Below are 21706 nucleotides of genomic sequence, written 5' to 3' on the forward strand. Positions count from 1 at the left end.
CGAAATGAAAGTTTATATTTATGACTTAATGCAATACAGATAACGAAACTATATTAAGATAAAATACATAATCTGTCAGTAAAGTTTGGTTAAGGTGGAGACACTTGTAATGTTCTGCTTTATCAGAATATTCATAATTCATAGCATTTTAGAACTGGGTAGCAACATACATGCTAACTTTAATAACAAAATGTATTCGAAAATTTTGTTGTATTCTTAAAACAGCTTTACCTGTGCAACGGAATATTACTTCCTTTCTCATATCTTTCACTGCGACCAAATGATACACAAGATTCCACCATTGCAATAAAGAAACACTTACCGAAATTATTACAATTAAGATAATTTTAACAGTATGCCAGAAATCGTCTGATGATGGTTGCTGCCACTAGTCAGCCGAAGGACATGTTGGTTTCAAAATACTGACAGCGTACAAGGTCTATATCATCTATGGTCTAAGATGCTGCCACATTTTAGACCATGGTACAGCCCACTGTGACCAGATATTACATTAGCGCCAACGATGAAACGTTAGTTGCAGCGTCTTTGTTTCCATCGTGAAATACAATCGTGTGGCAGTGCGGTCTGACCAAGATTTTCTGGAGTTTTCCCTTAGTGATCGGGCGAATGCGAGAGTTGGAAATCGACTACCGGAAATTCCCAATTAGCTGTGTGTAACGGAATCTTACAGATGTAACAGATGCAGCCAAAGATTATTATACTGGCTCCAATGGGGAAACGTCACACGCAGCGTTTTTGGCTCCACCGCGATGTATAATAACGGAGATACAGTAAATACTCTGTACCGTTTCCTGGTGTCGGCTCGTTTCGCACTATGTAAGTGACTCCATTTAGCAGCCGGAAAAAATGTGGTACCTTCCGACCAGCGAGAAGCAGGTCTTATGGGATTGTTGCTCAGCTCAGTATCTCCAACGCGACGGGTAACTGCCTTCCACGACTACCATCTGATACATCCGAATGAAGCCCACTCGATAATACTTCATCCTGCGTTCCCCTTCTTTCCGTATCTTTTATACTCGAAGAACATAGCATGTTGAAAGTAGAGGACAGGAGAACAGGGTTTAACGTCTGGTCCACGATAAAATTACTATGACAGTCCATAGACTGGCAGTGGACATTGAAGGGATAATTAGTTGACCGTAGCATTTTCAAACTAACCGCTCTGGCAGTCGTGTGTTTTAAGAAAACAATGGAATACTTTGGTCTGGATAAGTGGAGAGGAATGTGAAACCGACTTTTCCAGAAAGAGACCTTGGGGTTATTCGTCGGTCCTTACGAGGTGATTCATCGTGCAAGTGGACTGTTAAAGCAGAACAAGAGGTTACACATAAGAATAAAATTGAGAAATTTAATCAGCCTTACAGTGCTTATAAACAAAGCCTATCCGAAGTCACAAAGAAGATAAAGGATTTTGAACTCACTAAAGGTTGATGTCTGACACCATGGACTACGTTTCAGAGTCGAACAGCGACTGGAAATTTGAGCTGCTGCAAAGTAGCTTACCAGAATCTATGCTTAAACCTAAGGGCACGGTAGAGTCGAAACAAGAGCACTGACTATGTGTTTGTTCCAGGTGCAGGCTTAAATATGTTAAAAAATTACGCCACGGCAAATACCGGCTGCCTCAGGTAGTTTGTACTTGGTTGTGAAGTAAATGGATTGGCATTTGGTCGGCATAATTTTGATTTTCCAGATTTTGCGACAGTGAGTAATTTTATGCCACCCTGGATGTGAGTTTCGGTGGATGATCACTGAGGTGACAGAAGTCGTGGGATAGCCATATGAACGTATACAGATGGCAGTATTATCACGTACACGAAGTATAAAAGAGCAGTGCATTGGCAGATCTGTCATTTGTACCTAGGTGACTCATGTGAAAAGGTTTTCGACGTGACTATGGCCGCACAATGAGAATTAACAGACTTAGAATGCGGAATGATACTTGTAGCTAGAAGCATGGAACATTGTATTTCGCCGGCCGGTGTGGCCGAGCGGTTTTAGGCGCTTCAGCCTGGAACCGCGCGACCGCTACGGTCGCAGGTTTGAATCCTGCCTCGGGCATGTGATGATGTCCTTAGGTTAGTTAGGTTTAAGTAGTTCTAAGTTCTAGGGGACTGATGATCTCAGATGTTAAGTCCCATAGTGCTCAGAGCCATTTTTGAACATTGTGTTCCGGAAATTGTCAGGGAATTCAGTATTGCGAGATCCACAGGGACGAGAGTGTGCCGAGAATATTACATTCTAGGCATTGTCTCTCATGCAATGGTTGATGATATTCACTTAACGACCGAGAGCAGCGGCGTTGCGTAGAGTTATCAGTGCTAACAGACGAGCAACGCTGGGTGAAATAACGGCAGAAATCAATGTGGGAGTTACGACGAACCTGTCCGTTAGGTCAGTATTGTGAAATTTGGCGTTAATTGGCTATGGCAGAAGACGGCCGACGCGAGTACAATGGCTAACAACACGATATCATCGGCAGCGCCTCTCCTGGGTTCGTGATCATATCGATTGGACTCTAGACGACTGAAAGACCATGGCCCGATTTCAGCTTGTAAGAGGTGATGGGAAGGTTCGAGCGAGGCGCAAACCCGACGAAGCCAAGGTCCCAAGTTACCAGCAAGACACTGTGCAGGCTGGTGGTGGCTCTATGTGGTGTGGGCTGTCCTCTGGTAAAACTGAAGCGATCATTGGATGGAAATGTCTATGACTACTTGGAGACCATTTGCAGCCATTCGTGGACTTCATGTTCCCAAACAACGACAGAATTTTTATGGATGACAATGGGCCACGTCACTGGACCAAAATTATTCGTTCTCGACATGAACCCCATCGAACACTTGCGGGAGATTATCAAGAGGTCAGTTTGTGCACAAAATCCTGAACCGCCAACATTTCCGCAATTACCGACGGCTTTAGAGGCACCATGGCTCATTATTTCTACAGTGCACTTCCAGTGACTTGTTGAGACCATGGAACTTCGAGTTGCTGCATTACGCCTTAAAAAAGCAGGTCCGACGCGATATTAGGAGGTATTCCATTACTTTTGTCGCCTCAGTGTGCATCGCAGTGTCGTTGGCGTAGAGTGCCATTTCACCGACGACCTGTTCAGGCATATCGATCGTGTAAACAGTGTACACAAGAAGCGCACCTTGTAGTGCTCTTGCCTCCGATGGTCGTGTCTGACTGGGACGAATACTATTTCTTACAAAGAAGCGCCGCTTCGTGAGAAAGGAGCTGATAATCATTATGCACTCTGGGCACCGAAGCTAACCTGGTTTCTGAATGAGATCATCATGACAGACTCGATCAGAACCTTTTTCTATGCATCGGAATACTGCTCCTGTTGGTTCTCCATTTGCCCTGGCCAGACAAATATGCTCAGCCAAGCGCAGGGATTGCTGTAGAACGCTCAGTCCGGAAACCAAACTGCTCGGCTGTTAGGATGTTGGTGTCTGAGAGGACTTAGAGGAAGAGGTAAAGATTATGTTCGAGAAGTTTGCTAAGGTTTATTATTAGGCAGACAGGACGGCAGTTTTCCGAGATGAATAGCTTTTTGTTAGTTTTCGGAAGAGTGATAAACTTCTTAGTTTCCCAAGCCTAGCACTCGCTTGCAAAAAAATGGTTCAAATGGCTCTGAGCACTATGGGACTAACATCTATGGTCATCAGTCCCCTAGAACTTATAACTACTTAAATCTAACCAACCTAAGGACATCACACACATCCACGCCCGAGGCAGGATTCGAACCTGCGACCGTAGACACGCTTGCACCCGGCCCTGTGGCCGAGCGGTTCTAGGTGCTTCAGTCTGGAACCGGGCTGCTGGTTCGAATCCTGCCTCGGGCATGGATGTGTGTGATGTCCTTAGGTTAGTTAGGTTTAAGTAGTTCTAAGTCTAGGGGACTGATGACCTCAGATGTTAAGTCCCATAGGGCTCAGAGCCATTTGAACCATCTGAACTCGCTAGCAAAGGGGATACGGAAACACCTGCAGTGGTAAAGCACACCTGTTCAGGAGGAAGTAACAGCTCGGTACTAACTCAAGTCTCGCATAAGGTATAACTTAAGCAAAAGCCTAAAAACGATAGCAAGAGGTAGTTATATGATCCTCACCTACAAATCCCTCATCCACCCGATTCTAACTTACGTCAAAGTTACCCGGATCTCCACGTCCATTAAATTCTGCAGATACTACATATGCAGAGTGTTTCACAATTCCTATCACAGGGTTCTGGGTGATGTAAGGAGGAATTAGTAAAGAAAGTTTTATAATTCTCGAATAATTTAATCTAGCCACAAAATATTATATGTTCGGAAGCCGGGATGAGAATGGTCATGCGGAAGCTGCTTTAGACTTTCTACGAATAAGAACATGAAGTCAAGGAAGTTTTCATGTTTTGGAGAATCAATGGTGCAAGTGAAAGAAAACTTCAGAACAAAGATAACAGAGTAAAGCAGACAGGTACAAACATCGAACGCGGATGACTACATAGCTCTTCTGACCAAATCTAGTCTGCTTCTGTTAATGTGACCATACGAACTGTTTACAGTACATCAAATTTTTACAGTACATAAAAATTAGGACGAAGGTGAGGAAGAGGACTTGAGCAAATGAAGTGCAAATAATTATATAAAATGAGTACGACAAGGAATAATATTTCCCGTTTTGCAGCGAAGTCCACGAGAGTGATACGGACATGACGTCGCAAGATACTTATGACTGAGCTGAACTAGAGGAACATATGATAAAACGTATAGTTTCTAATAAACCACTTAGTATCAAAATGAAGCACTTATGCTAAAACTGTCGGTGAGCAGTTCGTCTGTATTATAATTGAGATGTTACAGTAATTCTCACTACAGAAATGCAGTCCATTTGAAGGATAAAATGAGCAGATGCCTAACGCACATGTTTGGAATGATTTAGAATACGTAACTTCTAAGAACAGTGCAGGATGGGGCCTAGGATAATTAAGTGAACTACGCAGAAAAACACGCGAGCATCTGGTAATGGCATGCGACGTGCGTCACATCTGGCAATACTTATTCTGCTAAACTACGATCATAGCTCTCAGACGTCACAGTAAGCAAGTCTTTCCTAAAGGTTTCTCCCGACGTCTTGGAATGGACATTAAAGCGCTTCGCGAAACCTGAACTCGCTTGGTCATGTAGCAGCTGTTTACATGTTGCCCATAGTACCGTTACCTAACGAAACCAGTCACCTAAAACTGAAACGCGTATGCTGTGTCTAAATGTAAACGTATATAATATACAAATAATTAGCAACGCCGCTCCACGTGTTTCCGTGGTGTAGTGGTTATCACATCCGCCTAACACGCGGAAGGTCCCCGGTTCGATCCCGGGCGGAAACATAATTTTTAATCAGTGGAAGATAGATCCTCGTTGGGTGAAGAATTCGCCTGTTGGCTTGCTGATCCCAATTCCATTGTAGACATTACAGTTTCAGTTAGATAGCAAATATATGCGTCCTTTTATGTATTGCAACAAAGCCAAAAATGACGGATAGTACAACAAATTACGACTGTTTTATGTAATGCTGATAACATGAGAACAGTAAAGAGTTGTATGCGAATGGAAAGACATGTTATTTTTGTGTCCGACCTATCATATTAAAAAAAAATTAATTTTACTAATTCAGTCTGCAAACATCGTACAAACATATATGCACATCGGAGAAACTTCTGCGTGCAGTAAATTAATATCTGCAGTGTACTAATGGGAGCTGTTATTCATCTGACTGGGAGATTTAGATGCATAGAAATCCGAAGTACGTGGTGGGTATGATACATAATTGTAACTCGTACAATACAGTGAATCAAGTGTAAACTTTCAGAGATAGCTTCTGAGTGTTTTGGTATAATGGATCCACGATCTATGACGGCTCGTCACAGAGTAATAATGCAATAATGATTTATTCGATTTGCTACGTCAGTCACCCTTGTTCCTGCAAAAATACCTTTATAACCCTGGAGAAGCGTGTAATATTCAATAGCCAAAATGTATCACACTCAACACAGAGCAATGCAATAACTCTCAGACTAAACACTGTAGTATGATGTGGTTGCCGTCGGTGTGGGAACATCTTAACATAGCGTCGTTGGGTCGCTTTTCCATTGGATTCAGTGAACCCAGGTACGAGGTGCGTATCTGCCAACTCTTTGTCGGTAAACCTGTTCATAGCAGTGCTGTGGATCGCTGTTAACGCAGAACTGACTCTGGCGGAAAACGAATCCCCAGACAGAACCGATCAGTACTGAATGTAAACTTCAGGACAACGAGTTCAAGAAGACATTACTGTTGTCAAGAGAAGGTACGGTGAGTGAATGGAAACAAGACACACATGTCTACCGTCGACATTTGCACTGTTGTAACTATTTTCAGTGCATTACAGAAATAAATCTATCTGGGGCAAGAAACAAACCCAACTGCAATAACTTGGTAACCAGCCGGAGGAGCCTGTCCGATCCTTATATCAAAATATTCAGAAGGTATCTGTGAACAACCTCTGCAAGTTTGTCAGTTCACCTTGTGTATATCGAGGTGACAGAAGTAATGGGATAGCAAATAAGCACATATACAGATGGCGGTAATACCGCGTACACAAAGCATAAAAGGGCAGTGCATAGGCGGAGTTGTCATTCGTACTCAGCTTAAGTCGTGTGAGGTTTTACATCATGGTTATGGTCACAAGACTGGTATTAGCAGACTCTGAACGCGGAATGTTAGGTGCAGTTAGACGCATAGGATGTTCCATTTCGGAAATCCTTAGGGAATTCGATATCCCGAGATCTACAGTGTTGAGAGTGTGCCGAGACTACCACATTTCAGGCATAACCTCTCACAATGGACAACGACCGAGAACAGCGACGTTTGCATTGAGTTTTCAGTGCTAACAGACAAGCGACACTGCGTGAAATAACAGCAGAAATCAATGAGGGAGATACGGCTAATTTATCCTTTAGGATAGTGCGGCGAAATTTGTCATGACATCGCCTGCAGGATTCTCCAGGGCTCGAGATCATATCGAAGCCATGGAACCAAGTTGTCAACAAGACACTGTGCAAACTGGTCATGGCTCCATAATGGTGTGGGCTGTGCCTACGTGGAATGGATTGCGTCCTCTGGTTATGTTCGGCTGGAGACCATTTCCAGCCATTCATGGTCTTCATGTTCCCAACACCGATGGGAAATTTATGCATGACAATATGCCACGTCACAGGGCCAGAACTGTTTGCGACTGGTTTGAAGAACATTGTGGATAATTCGTGCGAATGATTTAGCCACCCACATCGCCCGACATGAATCCCATCGAACATTTATGGGACATAATCGAGGGGTCAGTTCGTGCACAAAATCCGGCAGCGCAACACTTTCGCAATTATGGGCGGCTATAGAGGGAGCATGGCTCATATTTATGCAGGGGACTTCCGACTTGTTGAGTCCATATCACGTCGAGTTGTTGCACTACGCCGGGCAAAATGAGGTCCGGTACGATACTGGGAGGTATCCCATGGCTTTCGTTAACGCAGCGTATGTCATTGACAGTGGGAAGTTGTAAAAACGCATAAGCGATAGCTGATACTGAGAAGCTTACTACCTTACGTATTATTTCGTATTTCAGTTACTCATCTCACTATTGAAGTCGCTCTGAAAGAGGAAATTCTTGTATTTTTCTTACTGGACGAAATTCAACTACGGCTGAAGGAAGGGTCCGTACCTATTTAAGAATGTTGCGGGAATCAGTAGGCTTTCAGTATTTACATAATATCGGGTGACCACTGTTCTCATTTGCCATTATTTTTGTTACCTGGCTGTTGCAACATATGAAAGCAGGAATTCAGTCGCAGGTGGTGGAAAAAGAGCTCATATTTTTTTTATTTTTTGTATATAAGTAATTATTAATGCGTGATGTGCTCGAAATAGCTACTACTTTTGTTTTATCCGCATCCACAGATGGCCGCTGGTCCCTGACAACTATTAATTTTCATGTTGGTTCTTGAATAGGAGTATTATAGTCAAATGAAACGGAAGCCGGCCGGGATGAAATGCTCGAAATGCTCACAAAGACACGGCGGTAACAAAAAATTGCTCCGTCAAGAGGATAATTTTAGAAATGATTTTTTTTTTTGTGACCGCCCATAGCTGCAGCTTCGCGTGTTCTTCCGCATCTGGGGCAAGTCGAGAAACTCGGGCTTTAGAAGAGCACCGAAGCTCTGTGATTTCGTTTCCTGGGGGCCGCGAACGTGGCGCTGCCGCGAGCCCTACAATTATATCAACCGATCGACCGACCAGCGGAATCAAGGGAGAATGGGCAGGCATGAAGTGGAAGCGTTTAGGCGTTTGAATGGTTGAGTCGATGTTTCAGAGTGTTTCGAACCCTCTGATACGTAACGAATACACGGCGGAATAACAGGAAGTCATACAACGATGTTAACCATCGCGCAATCAGAGAACTCAAGTTGTTTATCAAAGACGACGCTGTTATCGTGTTGAGCTGTGAATTTTTGACGGGTTTCGGGTTGTCATATTTTAGATTGCACGATTGTGGCTAGATAAAGGCGTTACTTCGCATACTGTTACAACATAGTACCTAATTTACGCTTTAGAAAATATTTAACTACACCATTTTCTTTGTGACCTGGAGCTACCTGGACAGCTTCGTCTCGTTCCGTCTTTACAATTTGATCTCGTTTCGTCTTTACTCTTCCAGTCCTATTGAAATGGAAATAACACAGTTGCGCTTCATTTGTCTTAAATATCGATATTTGCTACTTTTTTCTGCTTTTTCTATTTCATTATGCATTATCAATAAAGTTAATTATGCTGTTCATAACTATGTCTTCTTGTTGCGGAATTATTACTGAACCCCCCCCCCCCCCCCCCTCCAATCGATTAGAGGATTTTATGGTAGAAGTAATTAAAAGCTGGATTCCTAATGATAGTAGCTCTGCAGCGTTAGTCCTGAGTTAACTTCAACTGTTCTTCAATAAGGTATCAGGCGAGTACTGCAGTAGTCAAAGCACTAAGTGAATACGCTGTAGCTTTCCTAAAAGATTTTATGCGAATTAGAGGACGGTTATATTTAAAAGGACGCAATCGCATTACTCTACCAGCTCTCTGTCTACACGGAGCGAGGTGGCGCAGTGGTTAGCACACTGGACTCGCATTCGGGAGGACGACGGTTCAATCCCGCGTCCGGCCATCCTGATTTAGGTTTTCCGTGATTTCCCTAAATCGATCCAGGCAAATGCCAGGATGGTACCTCTGAAAGGGCACGGCCGACTTCCTTCCCTCATCCGATGAGACCGATGACCTCGCTGTTTGGTCTCTTCCCCCCAAACAAACAACAACAACCCTGTCTACAGTTTTTTAAATTTAAGTTAATAATTTATTTAGAACTACTGGTCAGAATGAGATTTTCACTCTGCAGCGGAGTGTGCGCGGATATGACACTTCTTGGTAGATTAAAACTGTGTGCCGGACAGAGACTCGAATTCGGGACCTTTGTCTAGGTCCCGAGTCCGAGTCTCGGTCTGGCACACAGTCTTAAGCTGTCAGGAAGTTTCAACTATTGGTCAGTTTAAGACTTTCAAATTGCAAAATGAAGTACTTATTCTAACGAAATAGCCTGGTGAAACATTTGGAGGTACTGTGGTGCTCACCCAATAGATTGCTGTTTTCTGTAGTAATAATCACGCCTTTGGGATTCAAAACAAAAGGATTCTTCGTGAGACTATCTAAACAGAAGTATGTAGGGGCGTATTACCTTCCCATATGAGGCTTATTTGAGGCAGCAGATATGACGCTGATTTTAAGAGTATTTGACTACATACTAACATTTCGTGTTCATCAGGTTTTTCTAGAGAGTAACCTTCTGTGGTCTCAGTTTTTTGGACATTGACAGTATAGTTCGGCCAGACATTCACCCTAGCCTCCTCCACCATGCGTATGTCGTTTATGGGACGAGTACGATGCCAGTTCATGGTGATGGGTCTGGGTCTGCAGATCGTCCATTTCTGCCTCGACGGACCACACAGTTCTTTTGTTCACGGGTTATTGTCATTTAACTTGTGTACTGCAGACGAGCGAAGCTGAAATTTTTTTCTGCAGGACTACTTGCTATTTAAAATTAAGCAGAGGTATTAGATCTTCTGTTCGAAGCTTTTGATGGTGCCCCATCACAGCTTGTGCAGGGGTATGTCAGTGAAATAGAATGAAATCTGATTGTATTGGCTCTAGAGTCACATGTTGATGATTCCCTTTTGGCTTGCATGTGCAGATATTAGTCGACCACAGCATTATTTTATGGGAGTGAGGGCGCATCGGTCGGCTTATTGTGAGTGTTTATGGCGAAGTTTCAAGAGGACATGCTGAACCACCTGATAGTATATGCACAGCTGTCTTGAAATCATTCACAGTGCGAAGTGCTTTCCTTAGTCACTTCTGTACTTGTTTACTGTTCTTGTTTTCTGATAACGGTCGTGGAAGGCCAAATATAATAACATCGCCGTCGGCTACTACACAAGTAAGCGCGTGAAATAGAAAGAAAACCAGTTATCATGTGAGTCACTTTTATTTTCTTCCACAACGCCTTTCGAGGAGTTACACCGTCAACCTCAGGGGTATAAGCGGGTAACCTGGGAATTTCTTTTTCTGAATATACACAACTGTATGCCTTACATACAATTTCGCAACACATTTGTTATCTTGTGTAAGTAATTACCAGAATACAACACTGAAGTCATATGTTATAAACTACAGCAGTGCTACTTCAGGGCCGGCCGGTGTGGCCGTGCGGTTAAAGGCGCTTCAGTCTGGAACCGCGTGACCGCTACGGTCGCAGGTTCGAATCCTGCCTCGGGCATGGATGTGTGTGATGTCCTTAGGTTAGTTAGGTTTAATTAGTTCTAAGTTCTAGGCGACTGATGACCTCAGCAGTTAAGTCGCATAGTGCTCAGAACCATTTGAACCATTTTGAGCTACTTCAGGATGTCCCAACAAAAATGACAATGAGGGTCGTTACAAACACACACACACACACACAAGCGCACGCAAACACAAGAAGTACTGAAATTTTAACCATAATAATGCAGTAAATAAATGATTTTTTACTTTATCTACAAAAGAGCGTGCACTACTTCCAGTAGAAAATTTTTGGCTTTGTTTCAAGCCTCATCTATTTTATATGGTATATAAATTGTGCTAGTTAGTATTGCATCGATCTAATAAAAACGCCGTCAGGGTTTTACTAAAAAGTGAGAACGGTTAAATAATCTTTATCTTATGTAGAAAACTACTGTAATTTATATCGCTCACTGAGCGCGGAACTTCTCTTGTTGCCTTTCCATGTTCAAGGATATTGAAATTTTTATTGTGTATACTACAAACAGAACAACATGGATAGCATATGAACAAAGAAGCAAATTCGCGCTTTAATTGCGCTAACGTGGCAATTTTATTGTCGTTCATTTTCATGATCAAACTAAGCGGCACGCGTTAGATACAAAATGTCCCAGGAGGGATGGTCAAGTTTCACGGACATGACAGGAACGATCATTCTAAACAAAATATGTCTAATAAGCATGGGCTCTAAAGTGCATACGTTAATAGCTATGAATACTTCTTCAATTTTGATACTGTGAAACAAATCCCTCCTACTGCAAGTTCTTTGCTTTCCACATTTTGAGAAGAGGTTGTATGGATCAAAACAAGAAACAATTGTCCAGTAAAAATGGACTCTAAAACGAATACCTTAAGAGATATGAGCACTTGTTCTCCTCCTCTTCTTTTGAACAAGCACTTATAGCTGTTAAGGTATGCGTGTTAGTGCCCATGTTTACTAGACAATTTTTTCTTGTATTGGTCCACACAATCGCTTCTCAAACAATGGAAAGCAAGTAACTTGCAGTAGGAGAGATTTGATTCAGAGTATCGAAGCTGAAGAGGTGCTCATAGCCGTTAAGGTATCCATTTTAGAGACCATTTATCCTATACATTTTTTGCTTCGCATGATCGTTCCTGTCACATGCCTGAGTATTGACCATCCCTCCTGGGACTTCCTGAAACAGACAACTGCCGCTTTCGAGCGCAAAACACTACGAGGAACACGTCCCGTGTGATGTACGGGCTCTTTTCTGACACCCAAACCTTCAGACATCAGATCGGTACTCAACGTTGCATGTCGATAGAGTATGCATGAAAACACCAATTAAGTTCGTGCTGTGTGCTGTCGTCCAGTAGAAAATGCGTAAACAGTAATTAAAAGTATCACCAAAGCTACGGAGCACAGGAAAAACATACGTGTTAGTGTCTGTGTTGTAGATATCGCGTGGGTAAAAAGGTAGAGCGTTTGGTCGTCTTACCAAAGTTCTTTAGTTCAAAATTCACTGCTGACCATTTTGGTGACTGTTTAGCTTGGAAGTGTTATCTAGGAGAACATTTTCCTGACATATAAAGAACATAAATGTTCTTTTGGCAGTCTGTTTTTGTTTCGTCATATGAACTTTTTGTACTTATTATTGATCTTATTATTATGTTTATTATTAATTATTGCCGCGGTGGCCGTGCGGCTTTAGGCGCTTCAGTCCGGAACCCCTCGACTGCTACGGTCGCAGGTTCGAATACTGCCTCGGGCATGGATGTGTGTGATGTCCTTAGGTTAGTTAGGTTTAAGTAGTTCTAAGTTCTAGGGGACTGATGACCTCAGATGTTAAGTCCCATAGAGCTCAGAGCCATTTGAACCAATAATTATTGCACCGAAAAGCCAAAGAAATTGGTACACTTGGCTAATAAGAATCTTGCAGGACTGTCCGTAAATCCGCAAGAGTACGAGAGGTGGAGATCTCTTCTGAACAGCAAGTGGCAAGGAATCCCAGAGATGCTCAATAATGTTCACGTCGGGGGAGTTTGGTGGCCAGCGGAAGTGTTTAAACGCAGAAACAGCTAGTCTGTATCAATTCTGGACGTGTTGAGTATCACTGTCCTGCTGGAATTGCCCAAGTCCGACGGATTGCACAATGGACATGAACAGATGCAAGTGATAGAAAGGATGCTTACGTACGTGTCACCTGTCAGAGTCGTATCTAGACGTATCAGGGGTCCCATATCACTCCAACTGCACACTACCCAGACCATTAAAGAGCCTGCATCAGCTTGAAAAGTCCCTTGCTGACATGCACGGTCCATGGATTCATGTGGTTGTCTCCGTATACATTCATCCGCAAGATACAATATGAAACGAGGCTCGTCCAACCAGGCAACATGTTTCCAGTCATCAACAGTCCAATGTCGGTGCTGAAGGGCCCAAGAGAGGCGTAAAGCTTTGTGTCGTACAGTCATCAAGGGTACACGACTGCGCTTTCGGCTCCGAAAGTTTATAGCGACGATGTTTCGTCGAATGTTTCGCACACTTGTTGATGGCGCAGCATTGAAATCTGCAGCAATTTGCGGGATAGTTCACTTCTGTCACGTTGAGCAAATCTCTCCAGTGGTCGTTTGTCCCGTTCTTGCAGAATCTTTTTCCGGCCACAACGATGTCGGGAGATCTGATGTTTTACCGGATTCCTGATATTCACGGTATACTCGTGAAATGGTCGTGCTTCATCGATACCTCGGAAAGGCTTTGTCCCTCGGTCGTGTGCCGACTGTAACATCACGGTCAAACTCACTTAAATATTGATAACCTGCCAGTGTAGCAGCAGTAACCGATCTAACAACTGCGCCAGACATTTGTTGTCTTATATAGACGTTGCCGACCTCAGCGTGTTCTGCCTGTTTACATATTTGAATACCCTTGCGTTTATCAGTTTCATTGGCTCAAAAATGGTTTAAATGGCTCTAAGCACTATGCGAGTTAACATCTGAGGCCATCAGTCTCCTAGGCTTAGAACTACTTAAACCTAACTAACCAGAGGACATCACACATATCCATGCCCGAGGCAGGATTCGAACCTGCGACCGTAGCAGCAGCGCGGTTCCGGACTGAAGCGCCTAGAACCGCGAGACCACCGCGGCCGGACGTTTCATTGGCGCTTCAGAATATTATTACTATCACTTCCACACGTGCTATTGAGTTGTTTTTTTATTTTTCTGTTCTCATTGTGCAATCTGTGAAACTCAATAGGTTTACTCCTTTCAAAGAAACTAAGCGAAAGCAAGCTGCCAATGGAACGTTGCTGTTAACTCCACACAGTCGCTTTATATGTCATAAATACATTGTCCAATATAACAATTTCACTTAAAATACAGTAAAAATATTTTCTGTCATTGGGTTTTGAACTCGGGAAGCTTGGTAATGCTAATGCTCTGCCAACTTCCCCACGAAAGCAACATATGAGGAATACTCACAGTTTTGCATCTGCTGCGCTCCGTAGTTCTGTTGTTACTTTTAATTAACATTACGCCCATTCCCGAGTGTCTGACATCTGGAGGTTTGGGTGAGAGAGTGCACGAACCACAATGAAAACCACGTTTGGCGTGTATCGCGACGTGGCAAAACGTCCCGTGTGAGGTCGCTTTCGGCCGCAGGTTCGAGTCCTGCCTCGGGCATGGATGTGTGTGATGTCCTTAGGTTAGTTAGGTTTAAGTAGTTCTAAGTTCTAGGGGACTGATGACCTCAGCTGTTGAGTCCCATAGTGCTCAGAGCCATTTGAACCATTTGAGGACGCTTTAGACAGCTCTGGCTGACCGAGTTTTGCGCGGAAATCTGGAGTACAGCGATCACTCTCGGGTGGTGTGGGAGTGTTAATGAGGAGTTATTTATGGGCTGATGCGGTATTTGCTCGTCGACCCTGTAGGAAAGAAAACGGCCGGTGGGGATACGCGCGGCAGAGCGGCAAACGGACTCCGCAGGTGGACGCGCTGCTCTTACGTAACGGCCTGGCTGGCTGGCTGCCAGCTAGCGTTACCCAACATCCAATAACCCGCCTTCAGTTACCCGACTGATCGCTTTCTTCCGCCACAACCCGAGCCGATCGGATCCGATGCGCGCCCGCCGGACCGGACCGGGCTGGGACGAGAGGCACAGGGCGCGACGCAAGTCCCCTCCACCACACACCAGCCGCCCCAGCAGCGCCCAGTCTCACGCTCCGCTACCTGCCGGTAACCCGAGCTCCAGTCCAGTGCGTGGCGCGCCGCTGTCGTAAACGGCCGACCTCGCTCGCGTACGGGGATGACCTTCACACGGTAGTTACAAACTCCATGAACATTTCAAAATATCGGTACTCATAAATGGCCGAGAATAACGCAACAAATGATACAGCCTGCGAAAAACAAACTCTCAAGGTTTTGTTTTACAGTGGTCAAAAGCTTCCATGTGCCCAACCTTCGTGACACGACACAAAAAAAATTCAAATGGCTCTGAGCACTATGGGACTTAACTTCTGAGGTCATTAGTCCCCTAGAACTTAGAACTACTTAAACCTAACTAACCTAAGGACATCACACACATCCATGCCCGAGGCAGGATTCGAACCTGCGACTGTAGCGGTTCCGGACTATAGCGCCTAGAACCGCTCGGGTCACTCCGGCCGGCGACACTACACACATCTGATCGGTAGCCCAATTCTGACCAATATCCCTAACTTCTGTATGCTGCAGAATCCTTGAACATATTCTCAGTGCGAATGTAATAAACTTGAGCCACAATTGCAGCACTTCGAGAAAGGTGATACCACTGACAGTTTTCTCAGCGAAGAAGAACGGCCGACAGACTGTCCGTTAGACACAGCACACAACACGTTGACATTCTCGCAATACCAGACGTGATCGACAGTTGCATGTGGATTCTTTGTCCTCCACATGTGTGTCTTGTGTCAGTCGAACTTTTCTGGAAGACGAACCGTGGCTTCGTCACTGGAGATTAGTTTTCTCTCGAAGTCTTCATTTTCGGGGCGGTTCGGCTTATCAGTGTAGAATTGCACAGGGCGCAGTTTCTTGTGTCATTGCTCTTGGCTTGCAGTAGTTTCATTTGTACGGCTTTGCTAATAATAGATTACGAAGGACTTCCCACGCCATCGGCTGAGGGATGTTCAGTTCTGCATTGGATTTGTAAGATACGCAACGTAACGCCCCTAACACGGTCCGCTGTCTGTTCTGACACATCCGGCTGGCCAGAATATTTTGCATCGCACGAACAACAATCCTCGTCGAATTTCTTGTAATACTTCAGTACGTTGTTGTAAACTGTTGATGTCTTCCGCAACTAGCCACGGAAAGCTCTTTGCACTATAACTAGCAATTGACAACAAACAAATTCCAGCATACAAAATGCTTTCTCCTCCTCGTTCGCCATTCTCAGAATCTACGGCCAATGGTGAGCTTCTCGGCGCTTTATCACAAGAACTTGCCGGCAGCATGTAAAAATTAAAAAAGAATTAAGCTTATCTGTCAAGTACTCTGTCATTTGTTCAGTTATATGTGCCCACTTATGGAATTCTTACGAATTTCTAAAAGTGTTTCATCGGCTTTATAATCACACTGTATATTTTGTGAATGATGTGTGTATAACACACACTAATAAGCTATTGTGTACAAAGTATTTAAGGGTAGTTTCTTTATATGGTTGTCACAAATGCTCGTAGTTATGTACGATATAAGGATATCAGTCACGAAAATGTTAGTGCCGGCCGCAGTGGCCGAGCGGTTCTAGGCGCCTCAGTCTGGAACCACGTGACCACTACGGTCCCAGGTTCGAATCCTGTCTCGGGCATGGGTGTGTGTGTTGTCGTTAGGTTTAAGTAGTTCTAAGTTCTAGGGGACTGAGGACCTCAGATGTTAAGTCCCATAGTGCTCAGAGCCATTCGAACCATTTTTGATAAATATGCGTGAAAAGGGCTCGCACAGAATCGCGGTTTGGAGGGGAAGGGGTATCTTGGTGCTCAGTTCCCATTTGAGAAAGGAACTTGGGGAGAAGAGGTTTTGGTTTTGCCCGAAAGAGCGGCCGTTTGTGTAGCCATATGTCTTACTGTGGCTATGTTTGAGTGTATTAATCAGATTTCAACGACGAACCGGAGCTGGCGTCCTAGCAAACTGTACGAATTGGTTAATTCCTTTTGGAAAAGATTATAATTGGGCTGAAATTAATGCTCAGCTGCGGCCACCATTTGTATGTGCATCGTCCGGATCTTACGTGCAACAGTCATCCTTAAATAACACTGGAGCGAGACTCATGGTTCAAATTTGGTCCACCGGTGTCTTAGACCTTGGTCGAAGATAAGTTTTAACCATTTGAAAAAATAGTGCTTCGTTTGGATTTTATGCGCAAAAGACGTATTTTAAACTTATACCAATCAGTTGAAGGTAGACAGATGGATGAAGTCATTTTTTTAATCCAGTTGTCTGTTATTGAGATACGATGGTTTAAATTTGAGCTAAATGTAACACCTAAAATTCGTTCTTACGTGAATTGAATGCGCGGAAATTGTTTAAAACGAATCAAATAAATAAAATTGCGTTCTTCCGATAAAACTGAAAATCTCTTTAAAGAATCTAGCTTCATTCGGATTTTATGTGCAAATATATGTTTTTTGTCAGGTTTTTTAAGCATGCCACTTCTGTGTTTCAAACTTGTGCTAATCGGTTCAAATAAAAGATTTATCCGTTGCCACGAAATAAGCAAGTTGGTTCTAAAGGTATTAAAAAACCATACCGGATCAGTCGTCGTCCAAGTCAACATCAATTGCCAAGATATGGCGGTCTAATGTCAAAATTATGGTAGAGTAAAAGTTGGGAACTGGAATGAAAAATGCTACTACTGTAGCACAAGGAAGGCGAATGTGTCCTAGGCACACTTACGGAGGTAAATGAAGGGAAGCAGTTTTTCGATTTATCTGGCAGCTACAAAGACCTTAAATCAAAACATCTTCGTGTTTTCCGCGAGTTAACCCTACACTAGCGCAGTGAACTTGCTCAAATCCACCCATGTTACACGTGTAATGAGAGTTGTACGAACAAACAGACACAAATGTAAGTGCTTTTGCGTGGAGATGTATCTGTAATAGGGAGTATCCCAGAGTGGGGATGCATGCCTCCTAAGCTTTAATGACACGCTGTGTCGTGTTGTACTACACGACAAACACCATGTTGAATAACATAGTAGCATGTGTCATGTTATACGACATGACATCATGTATCACGTTACAGTGCTTTCAACATTGCAGCCCAGTCAGCAGTCGTGATAATCTAATATATAAGAAATTACCAGCCTCGATTGCGGTAATAAAACCAACCTTTACCTGGGTTTCAGCCCAAGTAATTGAGCCTTCTTCAGAGGATAAACCTGTATCTATAATATGTCTTCAAGGGCATGGTCTAGAAATAAAACTAAAACAGCCTGAATAGGCGTAGTCACCTTTTAAAAATGCAGTACATAGGTAATAAGTCCCCGTGGACGCCGTGCGGTGGATCTCGGGAGCTCACGTCTTGGTGGTGACTTAGTACCTATGTACTGCATTTTTAAAGTGTGACTACACCTATTCAGGCTGTTTTAGTTTTATTTCTATACCATGCCCTCGTGGACATATTATTGAATCAGATATATCTTTTGAAGAAGGCTGAATTACTTGGGCTGAAACCTAGGTAAAGGTTGATTTCTTTACCGCAATCGAGGCTGATTGTTTCTTGTATATTATGTATCATGTTACCTTACTTGACTCGATGAATTGTTTTCATGGCATGGGTACTAATAGTAATAAGTAAAAAAGCGCAAGTATATCAAGATGCTTTAATTTAAATATATTTGAATCTGTCAGATAAGACGAAAAGCTAGTTCCCTTCTTCTAGATTCCAAATTCTACTCGGGATATATATATATATATATATATATATGCTACGGTAGTAACATTTTTCATTCTGGTATCTTTATATTCGTCTTTCGAAGAGCTTTCGAATGGCATTAAAAACAGTACATAGTTCTACTCAGATGAACATTCGTCATTCACTATCTCGGGTGATGCAAGAGTATTACAAAGAATAAAATTAGGTGGCCCTTTGCCTGCTATCATTTGCCTTAAACCTCGTTTCGTTATCTTGAAATTATCACGAAATAGTAAAGGTGCAAGGTATAGGTGATTAACACTGCGTACTTAATGTAGTGGTAGATGAGCCGTTTTTCACTGAGGCACCTTTTTTCCTTCTGTTTTAAGGATTTGTTTCCTGTAAAGATGTGTGAGGCTGTAGAATGTTCCAGCGTACTGCTGTGCGTTTTAAATGTGGCGGTGGGAAAGGAAACACACACTCGCTCACTGCCTGCTGGTGTTGCATTTTGGTTATAGGAGTAGTAGAGACTTAGATATTCACACTCCCTATAGTGGAACGAAAAAATTCTGAATATCTACGTCCTTTGCTTATATTACCAGCATAGTGCTTCTCTTTCGTCATCGAGATGTACACTAAGTCAACCATGTCACAAAAATGTGATAGTCGTTTTTCGGTTGGTTAAGGATGATTTCTTCTCTTGTAGATTTTCCTTGTTGTTTCTTCTTTTAATTTATATTAGGTCAGTAGGAAGTTTCTTCGTGAAGTTTATCCATCTACTAACACAAGTACTGCGATGCGAAATATCCCATTCTGCATGTATGGAGGAATCACAAATAACAAAAACCAGACTAAATCTCTTCTTCAAAAATAAAATCGCCATGAGAACTGTAAGGATTCTTGAAAACAGAAATCTATTTGCAGCTAAATTCTTGATGAGCTACTAAGTCACTTCCCGCCGTTTCACTACTTCGTTGTCTAAAATAGAACCTCTCCCGTGAGGCAAAAGCAAAACGAGAATAAATAAATGGAAATAGAGTTAAAGAGCGAACAGTATAAGAAACTAAACTGGTATCGCTAATAAATGCTCGATTTGTTTAACACGTTGACTACCGGCCACGGAAACCTTGCAATTTCTTAGAACGCCGGCCTTTTGTATGGTTTTTCAATATTGGATTTTGGCTGCCTACCGCGTAAGAAATGAGAATGAGTTTCATCTTCACTGTTCCGACACGATCTCGAAGTCATCTGGTGCGTCTGGTACTATACGGTGGACATGGCCAATTGAGAAGCTACTCGGCCGATTACGGGCGGTTCCAAGATGAAGAAACCTGACATCATCCGGGTGAGTGATAGCCGACCACATGTCCATTTACACCACATCCGACGACGCCATTGACAGAGGATGCTGGCCGATGGCGATCGATTAACCCGTCTAAGGATAGAACGCGGAACTACATTGTTTTTTCACTATATGATTGAGTCTCGTATCGATTTCCTAGTGTTGGTTTTGTAAGCATAATGTGAATTGCTGCACCATAAAGTTGACACTCTCACATAGTAGTACATAAAATAAAAGTAGTCACCGTTCTCGCTCGAGAATGTCTGCTACATTAGTGGCGTGTAGTCCGTTGTGTTAAGAACGACCAGCTGTTATCCAGTTCCGAATTTGGACTTGATAGTGACAAAGAAAGCAGCCTACATGTGAGTCGACGACGTGGCAATTGCCACTAAAAGAATGTTGTGTAGTATCTCTTTCGTTGCTATCGTGTCCGTGGTCACATCGTACCAAGCAGATCCAGCATATGTTGATAGTTGCGGGTGATGACGTCTAAGCACATTTTAATCCAGTTCTTGATTGTAAAAATTTAGAGTATCGCGGCGGGAATACTGCTGATGGTACGCCCTTATACACTGTAGTTACCGACTGCGATGTCATTGGTGCCCATGGCATCGCCATATACAGGGTGGTCCATTGATCATGACCGGGCCAAATATCTCACGAAATAAGCAGCAAACGAAAAAACTACAAAGAACGAAACTCGTCTAGCTTGAAGGGGGAAACCAGATGGCGCTATGGTTGGACCGCTAGATGGCGCTGCCATAGGTCAAACGGATATCAACTTGTTTTTTAAAAATAGGAACCCCCATTTTTATTACATATTCGTGTAGTACGTAAAGAAATATGAATATTTTAGTTGGACCACTTTTTTCGCTTTGTGATAGATGGCGCTGTTATAGTCACAAACGTGTAAGTACGAGGTATCACGTAACATTCCGCCAGTGCGGACGGTATTTGCTTCGTGATACATTACCCGTGTTAAAATTGACCGTTTACCAATTGCGGAAAAGGTCGATATCGTGTTGATGTATGGCTATTGTGATCGAAATGCCCAACGGGCGTGTGCTATGTATGCTGCTCGGTATCCTGGACGACATCATCCAAGTGTCCGGACCGTTCGCCGGATAGTTACATTATTCAAGGAAACAGGAAGTGTTCAGCCACATGTGAAACGTCAATCACGACCTGCAACAAATGATGATGCGCAAGTAGGTGTTTTAGCTGCTGTCGCGGCTTATCCGCACATCAATAGCAGAGAAACTGCGCGAGAATCGGGAATCTCAAAAACGTCGGTGTTGAGAATGCTACATCAACATCGATTGCACCCGTACCATATTTCTATGCACCAGGAATTGCATGGCGACGACTTTGAACGTCGTGTACAGTTCTGTCACTGGTCACAAGAGAAATTACGGGATGACAGATTTTTTGCACGCGTTCTATTTAGCGACGAAGCGTCATTCACCAACAGCGGAAACGTAAACCGGCATAATATGCACCATTGGGCAACGGAAAATCCACGATGGCTGCGACAAGTGGAACATCAGCGACCTTGGCGAGTTAATGTA

General features: G+C 43.3%; 1 protein-coding gene and 1 non-coding gene across 2 annotated transcripts in view; one reads left to right on the plus strand and one right to left on the minus strand.

The window, feature by feature from the left end:
* The window catches only part of LOC124593836 (protein lozenge-like), a 713984-nt gene that overhangs the window by 324961 nt on the left and 367317 nt on the right, over positions 1 to 21706 (minus strand). The window lies entirely within an intron of this gene.
* On the plus strand, positions 5322 to 5394 carry Trnav-aac. The gene has a single exon. It is a non-coding gene; the product is annotated as a tRNA-Val (tRNA).

The sequence above is a fragment of the Schistocerca americana genome, chromosome 2 (genome assembly GCF_021461395.2).
Source record: "Schistocerca americana isolate TAMUIC-IGC-003095 chromosome 2, iqSchAmer2.1, whole genome shotgun sequence".
Taxonomy (NCBI): Eukaryota; Metazoa; Arthropoda; class Insecta; order Orthoptera; family Acrididae; genus Schistocerca; species Schistocerca americana.